Source organism: Siphateles boraxobius, unplaced genomic scaffold, assembly GCF_051911475.1.
Source record: "Siphateles boraxobius isolate OS27281-9 unplaced genomic scaffold, OSU_SipBor_1 25, whole genome shotgun sequence".
Lineage (NCBI taxonomy): Eukaryota > Metazoa > Chordata > Actinopteri > Cypriniformes > Leuciscidae > Siphateles > Siphateles boraxobius.
The window spans coordinates 29,520,930-29,529,413 of NW_027508866.1; the positions used below are offsets into that span (position 1 = coordinate 29,520,930).

General features: G+C 40.2%; 1 pseudogene; it reads left to right on the top strand.

The window, feature by feature from the left end:
* Positions 1-2,244: 2,244 nt before the first annotated feature.
* On the top strand, positions 2,245-8,000 carry LOC143750700 (trace amine-associated receptor 13c-like; annotated as a pseudogene).
* The last annotated feature ends 484 nt before the right edge of the window (positions 8,001-8,484 follow it).

The following is an 8,484-nucleotide window of genomic DNA, read 5'->3' on the forward strand; positions in this document are numbered from 1 at the left end:
TTGCCTAGGGAGAGGGATACTCTTGGTGACACAGATGTTGTGGAGGACAGTGAACGATAATATTACGGAGCAGACTCGCTCAGGGTGCATCCGTATCTCTCCATGAAGACAATGAAACCTAGAAAAAATAGTTAATGATTACTTACCCATTGGTGACTAATCAAAGTTTAACCTGATAAAAAAAAATATTTAATGTAATCCGTGTTATATTGTATCTGCAATAACAATGTGGGCTTTTATAAAGATCCGTTTGGCCATTGACTTTTAAATGTATCATTATGCATTAATATGAGGAGAGTCTCAGCGACTGCAGGTCAACGTGCTGCTGCATTTCTCTCCGATTCGGTAGGAAATTAAATTAAACGAAATGTGGAGGATTTTAACTGCGACAAGATGATGGGCAGATCAGTTTACTGTGACAGGATGCGACAGACAGCAACTGTTAAAGACGCAATTTTATATTTTGTTATATAGCCTAGGCCTAGTCTATTTATATAGTTTTCAGTGATCGCACTATATCAGTACCATGGATAGCGGCACAGGCAAAGGATTTTCCCTGCGCTTGAGGACTCCGATGCACCGCTCAACGAGTGACCTAGTGGTGGTGTGGATGGTGTTATACCGTCGTTCTTGCTCAGTCCTCGGAGCAATTATTGGCGTCATCAGCCAGTGTTTCAGTGGGTATCCACTGTCGCCGAGAAGCAGCCCGTTTACTCTTCCAGCCTCGAAATCCTGGTATAACGCACTCTCCCGGAGGATGTGTGCGTCATGGGCAGATCCAGGCCATCTCGCCACCAAATTAAAGATGTTATAATTGGCGTCACACGCAATCTGCACATTGATTGAATGGTATCCCTTGCGGTTGACATACAGATACTCATGCTCAGATGGTGCCTGGATCCGGACGTGAGTCCCATCGATGCAGCCCACAATACCAGGAATGCCAGAGGCCCGGCGGAATCGGTGTTTCATCACCGCACACTCAGCCTCAGTGGGGAGGTGAGCAGATCGCGGAAGGCGGCGGCTCAGTGCCAGTGATACTCTGCGGATGGCCCGACATGCGGTGGATTTGTGGACATTAATCAGGTCTCCAACAGTGTTTTGAAATGCACCATTTGCATAAAAACGTAGCGCTATCAACAGCTGTAATGCCGGTGGCAATGCTGCGTTGTGGTTCGACACAAACTGTAAGTCGGGTGACAGCTCTTCAACAAGTTCATATATATCTCTCCGACAGAATCGAAACCTCTCAATCAGCTCCTCATCATTGTAAATGTCCAATGGATTGTTTCTGTCCCTAATAACTCTCTCCCGTCTAATAGCCCGCTCATTGTAAAGTCTGTGTATAAGGCGCGCCATGTCTTTACTGCTGAGTTATCAAGTGGTTACTATAGAAACTTGCCTCGATTTTGACTTTACGCCTGCTACTGACTAGGCGTAAGATTTACGCCCGGTCTTAGCGAGAAGAGGACTTAAGCCTGGATGGTGCAACGGCCGTAACTATTAGGTCGGACTTAGAATGCTGAGTTAAGACCTACTTACCTTAAGACCAGGCGTAAGCCCTGTTGGTGACATCGGCTCCAGGTGCTTATGTGGCAAATGTGAGAAGATGGCTACAGAACAAGAAAATATATGCTGCAGGGAGATAGAACAGGTATTAATTTATTTACATTTGTAATTGTTGCAAAAAATAATATGTGACAAGACGGATGAAACAGCAATTTTGATGTTTAATACAATATCTTTAAAAAATATATTTATAAACGTGTATAAACACACTATACAAACAAGGTTTAAATTATGACACAGACATCCTACGATGACGACAACAACTTTAGACAAATTTGTTGTTGAATTGGCTGACATCGATTGAAATGACTATTTGCTCAAAAATCATAAAATACACTTACTTCTACTGGAGGTGACGTTGGATCGCGAACAGTAGGCAACGATCAACACTTGAGGAATAACTTTGAAGCAAGACCTGCTTTGAATTGACCCTCGTTCACAAAACAGTCTGTCAGAAAATGATTTGCACATAAATAAACGTATTTTGGAAGTTTAAGTGGTGCCTTTCCTTCCTAGATAAAACCCATCCACTGCGCTTTCAGTGGCTCTGATGTCGGAAGTAAGTGAAAACTACTATGAACATTATTACATCCCACAACAGAACAGTTATGTTTCTTAGGAGACATTTTCGACAAGGCAGGACAAATCGTTAGAACACCGGCTGTCGTTGAAACAATGGAGGATGGTGAACAGATCACCGAGGGCGGGGTCTATGCCAAAACCATAGTGTCAATCAAACCACGTTGGTGGAGCTTGCTCAATTCTACGTCGCACTGAGCCGAATCTTAGAACAGCTCGTTCTGAGACAGTGCTTATGATTTATTGAGATTGTAAAAAAAAGACTTGCTGGATTTTTATCATTGTAGGGTGGTTTTGCTCACATACTGCCAACACACATTTATGTTCAAACACCATTTAAAAGTGAATTTTGCATAATAGGTGCCCTTTAAATATATATCTCTCTTATTTAAAAAATGCATGTGTCTGACTGTGTACCTTAACCATAATAAACAAATCATACCATAATGTATGGAATATGGATATAATTCATTTACTTTGTAACATTATTTCTTAACAAATGGGCATAGGCAGCATATGAAAACGTAATCAATCAGAACATTATTGAGCTGTCAATAATATAAATGATATAAAACTGTCATTACACTATCTGCTTCGGGAGATGCTTGCGGTATGAAGAACTGTGAGATGGTGCTTTGATTTGCATGGGATGATGCGTTTACGACAAATCGGAAATATGGGACAAACCGCATCCCGTATTGATTCAAAACGGGATGCGCTGTTTATTTCACAAATACGGGACGATTCCGTATTTTAAGGGACGGGTGGCAACCCTATATGTATTCTTTGTTTAAATGTAGTCGTATGTTTTAAATTGTTTCATTTATTAATACCCATTATACGCTTGATTGTCTCTGTCTGCTGCTCACCTAACAAAGTCTCTTAAATGTGTGATCTTAAGCTACAAGCTTGATATTGTTGAGTACTTTAGTTAGTAATCTTATAGAACAGATGTTGTGGGGGGGGGGGGGGGGGGGGCTGTCTGCACATGTCTTTTACTTTCATTTTGTATTTGTTTTATTTATTTATTAAAGTTTATTGAATGTTCTCCCGTTCCCGCCTCATTCTTCCCATAACATCTAAACTGTGTTACAGTGTGTTTTGTGTATTTTAATGCTTATTAAAGTATCGCAACATTATATAATCTACATGCTAGCATCAAACTCTTTAAAAATCAATTGAGTCTCCTGTGCTCTTTGCATGAAGAGCTACTGCTTATGTAGGCTGGTTTACATAAAGTGTCTAAATTACAGCATTTATGTATAAAAGCATCACTCGTATATTCATTTAAATAATTAGGAGAGGTTGCTGACCTTGCACCAGACTCACCTTTACCCATTTATCACTGATATTACTGCTTAGCATCACAGTATCTATGTAAATGTTGATATAACATGACATAAAAGCAGAATTTTCTGATTTCATTTTTGTCTTGTGCATAGCCATCTAGTCTGTACAGGGAGAAAAAAAAACATTTCACTCCCAAGGTTAATACTGTGGATAGAAAGTAATTATTGCATTATGAAGCATCAGGGAAGGTAGTAGATGATTGTTAGGCCAGTATGAGTACTACTGCACTAATGTTCTGCTGTAAAATGTCTATACAACTTGGAAATACAAGCTTTAGCATTAGCATTCTGCCAGGAAGACTCAATTGTTACGTCACTTATTACCTTCTCATCTATCCAGTCGTGTTCTAATACTTGTAGTATAAAAGATCGGTACTTACACATGTCTGAGTTCACAGATGCTGATGCTTACATTCACCTCCATCCTCCCCACCACCACCTACAAGGCTGGTCCCTTCCTCTCCATCCTCCCCACCACCACCAGGATAGTCCCTTCCTCTCCATCGTCCCCTGCACCACCAAGATAGTCCCTTCCCCTCCATCCACCCCACCACCACAAGGATAGTCCCTTCCCCTCCATCATCCCCACCACCACCAGGATGGTCCCTTCAAAAACCTCCCTGCCTTCGTCTTCAGGCAGGAAATACAGATTCCGTACACTCGGATTGCGAGCTACGGACGGGGCCTATGCCAAAGAAATGTAAAGCATACTTGCTTGCTGGGCTGTTAATAATGCATACTTGTTACGTTATTTTGCCTCCTGAGTCTTTCTGGTAGCACCCGTTGGACCCCTTTGATATGAAACAGCCCTATATTATAAGAAACTGGCACACCAAGCTGACAGTCGGCTGTCGTTGAGCATCTTTCAGGTCAGTTTTTGCAGTGTGTTCTGCAGCGTTGGCATAGTCGACCACCATCACTGGCTTTTCGGTGTTGTGTAGCTGTCAGTGTGAGAGATCATTCTAGTTGGCAGTACAGTTTAGGGAATCGGTGCACACGAAGAAAAATGAAAGTGATGAAAGCAAGCAAATGACAATGTTAAGAAGCCACACAAACTTTTAAATCATGTTATCTGAGTATTCCAATTCACAAATATTTTCATGATAGCATGGTCTTCTGGAATGAAGAAAGTGAAGACCAAGGGATCAACATTTCCTCTCATGCAGGGACAGAAAATACATGCTAGTTGGCTGATGGCAGATGTAGAAGATGCAAGGCAACACAGCAGTCAGATTTGTTGCCATTAGCTCTTTAATGTCAGCTTGGTGTGTCACGGCCTATATTCCTTACACATGGTATCCACAGGCTGTAGTGGACAAACATGCACACACATAAACACTGCTTTAGGCAGGGCTAATCCACCTTTCTTGTCGCTGCAATATTAAATAATTCATCATTAAATAAGATTTTTTGAACTTTGTGTGGTACTAATTGTGAATAATTATCTAATTGGTGGTTATATATTTATGCTTATTGTTACTAAAAAGTTTTAAAAGTTTTGCAATATCAAAACAAACTCACAGACCTCTGGGCACAATGCAACGTCAGTGTATTGCGTGTGTTTGTTTGCCTATGTTTTCTTCACACCCTTAATGAACAGATCACTGGAGGATTGTCAGTGCAGCAGAACTCTGAATACAGAACAGGTGTTAACAGGACCCTCAGGTTAACTTCTAAAATACATAATAGACACACAAGTGGATGTCCCTAGATGATTAGTTTCTGTCTGAAATTTGTAATTGATGGTCAAATTAACAAAGATAAAAAGTGACTGTCTGAATAACAGTTCAGCGGCTCATCAAAACACAAGAGATACTAATAAAATGTGAAAAAAAAGTTTTGAGAAAAGCTCCCATTGTCAAGGTATGTCTTTGTGCCCTTATTTTATATAGTCTTTTAGTTTGTAGTTTCCCCTTGTTGGTCTGTTTCCAGCTGTGTCTAGTAGTTAGTCTCATTAGCCCTTGTGTGAGCAAACTGTGACTCTTGAACCTTGACCCTCTCACCCTCTTCCCTCATCAGGAAAAAAGTTAACTCAGCCTAGCTTACTATGTCCTCTTCTGTAGTACTGCACAAGTTAACTTTGACAAGAAAAGCAACTAGTAGGCAAAACGGCGCAGTGAGTCGCCAAAATAAATCACCAAAAGGAAACAAAATGTAATAAAATGCAAATTATCATTACAAACTATTAACACAGAATTACTGTGTGCACTTTCGAGCCAGTAATGAAATAACAAATGAACAAATTGCAAACTGCTCACTCTTCTACTCTGACGTCTACATCTCCCGCGAACAGAGGATCATGAGACTCAATACTGCTTTGCTGCCATCAACTCATCATGTATCAAGGGAAAACACTCCAATCATGAATACAATATCATGTATGTGTTTGTATCATTGCTGTCAGCATGGACTGTGTATCTGAATCTGCTGGTGATCATCTCCATCTCTCACTTCAAGAAGCTTCACACTCCAACAAACCTGATTATTCTCTCTCTGGTTGTGGCTGACCTGGGGCCTGTTTCAGAAAGGAGATTAAGTGAAAACTCTGAGTATGTTAACCCTGAAATGAGGGAAACTCTGGGTTTTCTGTTTCAGAATGGGAGGCAAGTCAAACCTGAGAAAGCAGGGTAAGTCAAGCCCATTTCTGAAAGAGAGCTAACTTATACTCAGAGTCAGTTACCATGGTAACTTACTCTGTGAACCTAACCTGTTCGGGAGCAGGTTTACGTCCGTAAACCCAGAGTTTATTTCGGTTTCCTCCCCTTTTTTAAAGAGGAAGCAGTGTTTAAACACCTCATTCATTCTTTCGGTACATTTATTCATTGCTGTTTTTTTCCCCCAAGTTTTTTAATAAGATGAAGTCTATATAACTTCTTAACTGGCAACTGCAAATACAGTAGATTAGAGTTACATCATGTAGTTCTAAACAAATTCTACAGAATTAAACTGTGGCATTCACTGAAAATCACTGAAGTGTGTTCATCTGTTAACCAGAAGTTGATGGACCTTCCTCCTACTGTTCTTCCACACTCTGGGGACGGGGGAGAGATATCTGTTTATACTTAGATATAAACTTAGATTCTATAGGCTACTCCACATAAATAATGTGAAGAAATGTGAATGTGTAGATTGTTTGATGTGTAGACACATAATATTAACATTTCCTCCCTCTCTGTGGCAGCAGAAACTGTTTCTTCATCCCCATCGTCCTGTGAAGATGAGCATTTGGTTGAGCACATTTTTTAATACTATTTGTCATAATTTCTGGTGTATTTAGTAGACTACTTACAACTGTCTGGGGTTCTGTTGGGACAGGAGGCTCCAAAATACAGATATTACCATCAGAATCTGTTGGGAGCAGTAAAAAACCCAACCCAAAGTAAAATATATGGAAATATAAAAAACAGCCTATATAAAAATATATAGGTTTATATTGTTGCTTAAAAAAAAAAGTTTGCGTATTGCTGGTGAGAAATATGCAGACCTCTTTTTGTCTGGCGCTGTTACCATGGTGACTCATAATATCTGCGCTCCATTGATAATGGCTTTTTATAGTTGTGGTGCGCACGCTTAACTCAGAGTCAGTCAACTTAGAGTTGATTGTACTTACTCATTTCAGCTGTTCTGAAACCGAAAACTCAGAGTTTTCCATCTCAGGGTAAGTCAACTCAGAGTTCAAGTTTTAACTCAGAGTTGGTTGAACCTCCTTATTGAAACAGGCCCCTGCTTGTTGGACTTATTGTTATGCCTGTGGATGCCATCAAGCTGATTGTGTTGGTTCTTTGGAGACACTTTGTGTGATCTGTATATGATAATCATGGGATTGCTTATCTCAACATTTATGTGTAATTTAGTTTTAATTGCTGTTGATCGATATGTGGCTGTGTGTCACCCTTTACAGTACCCACATAAAATAACCACAACTAAAACCTTAATAAGCATCTGTCTCTGCTGTTTCTTCTCCTATACCTACAATATTGGCTATTTAATTAGTGCCAGATATTTTGAAAGTTCCCATAGACCAGATGTGTGCTATGGAAAGTGCTATTTAGTAATTAGTTTTTCATGGACATTTATAGACCTGTTCCTTTCATTCTTGCTACCTTGTACCCTTATTATAGTTTTATATTTAAGGATATTTTATGTTGCACGTAAGCAAGTGAAACTTTTAAACTCTCTGATGAAGGGTGGAAAATGTGTAATGGAAGGTTCCGTAAGGAGGAGATCTGAGAGAAAGGCTGCAATGACATTAGGAATCATTGTGACAGTTTATCTGCTGTGCTATATCCCATACTGTATATTGTCTGTGACTATGTACTATGACACTATGACATAGTGTCTGCCACTATGACATGTCTAATATGGACTTTGTATTTTAACTCAAGTCTGAATCCCATTATCTATGCTTTATTTTACCGCTGGTTTTAAATATCAGTTAAACACATCCTAACTCTTAAAATATTGGAGCCATCTTCCTCTCTCATGGACATATTTACGGATTAAGAATAATTGAATGTGGGTGTTGATTTTGTTATTATTTTTCCCCCACTGATAGCACAAACTCTAATGCTAACATGTAGTTCCCCTTCAGGGACTACCGCTGCGTGAAATCGCAGTGGGAACGCCCTCAGCGTGACGCGTCTGAAGCATGAATGAAATCAGTCAATGGAGAGAATGAGCGTACGGCGAGTGACGTCATCGACCAGGAAGCTATAAATATCCCCTGAGTACACAATACGCCAGCGTTTAGTTACTTCAGCAGCTCTGTGTGTGTCTGAATCTGTCGATTGTGTTTGTCTGTTTTGTCAGGAGTTTTCACTATATATATTTTATATAAAAAAACCAATATGAGCGAGCAGTATAAGAAGTGTGTTCCCCCCTGTACTCGGTACATCACGGGTGGGGATTCACACGAGCTAAGTGTGGCTTGTTTGGGAGTGCAGCAATGCCCAGTCGGCTCTCGAGGGAGTCGATTGTCAGCATTGCG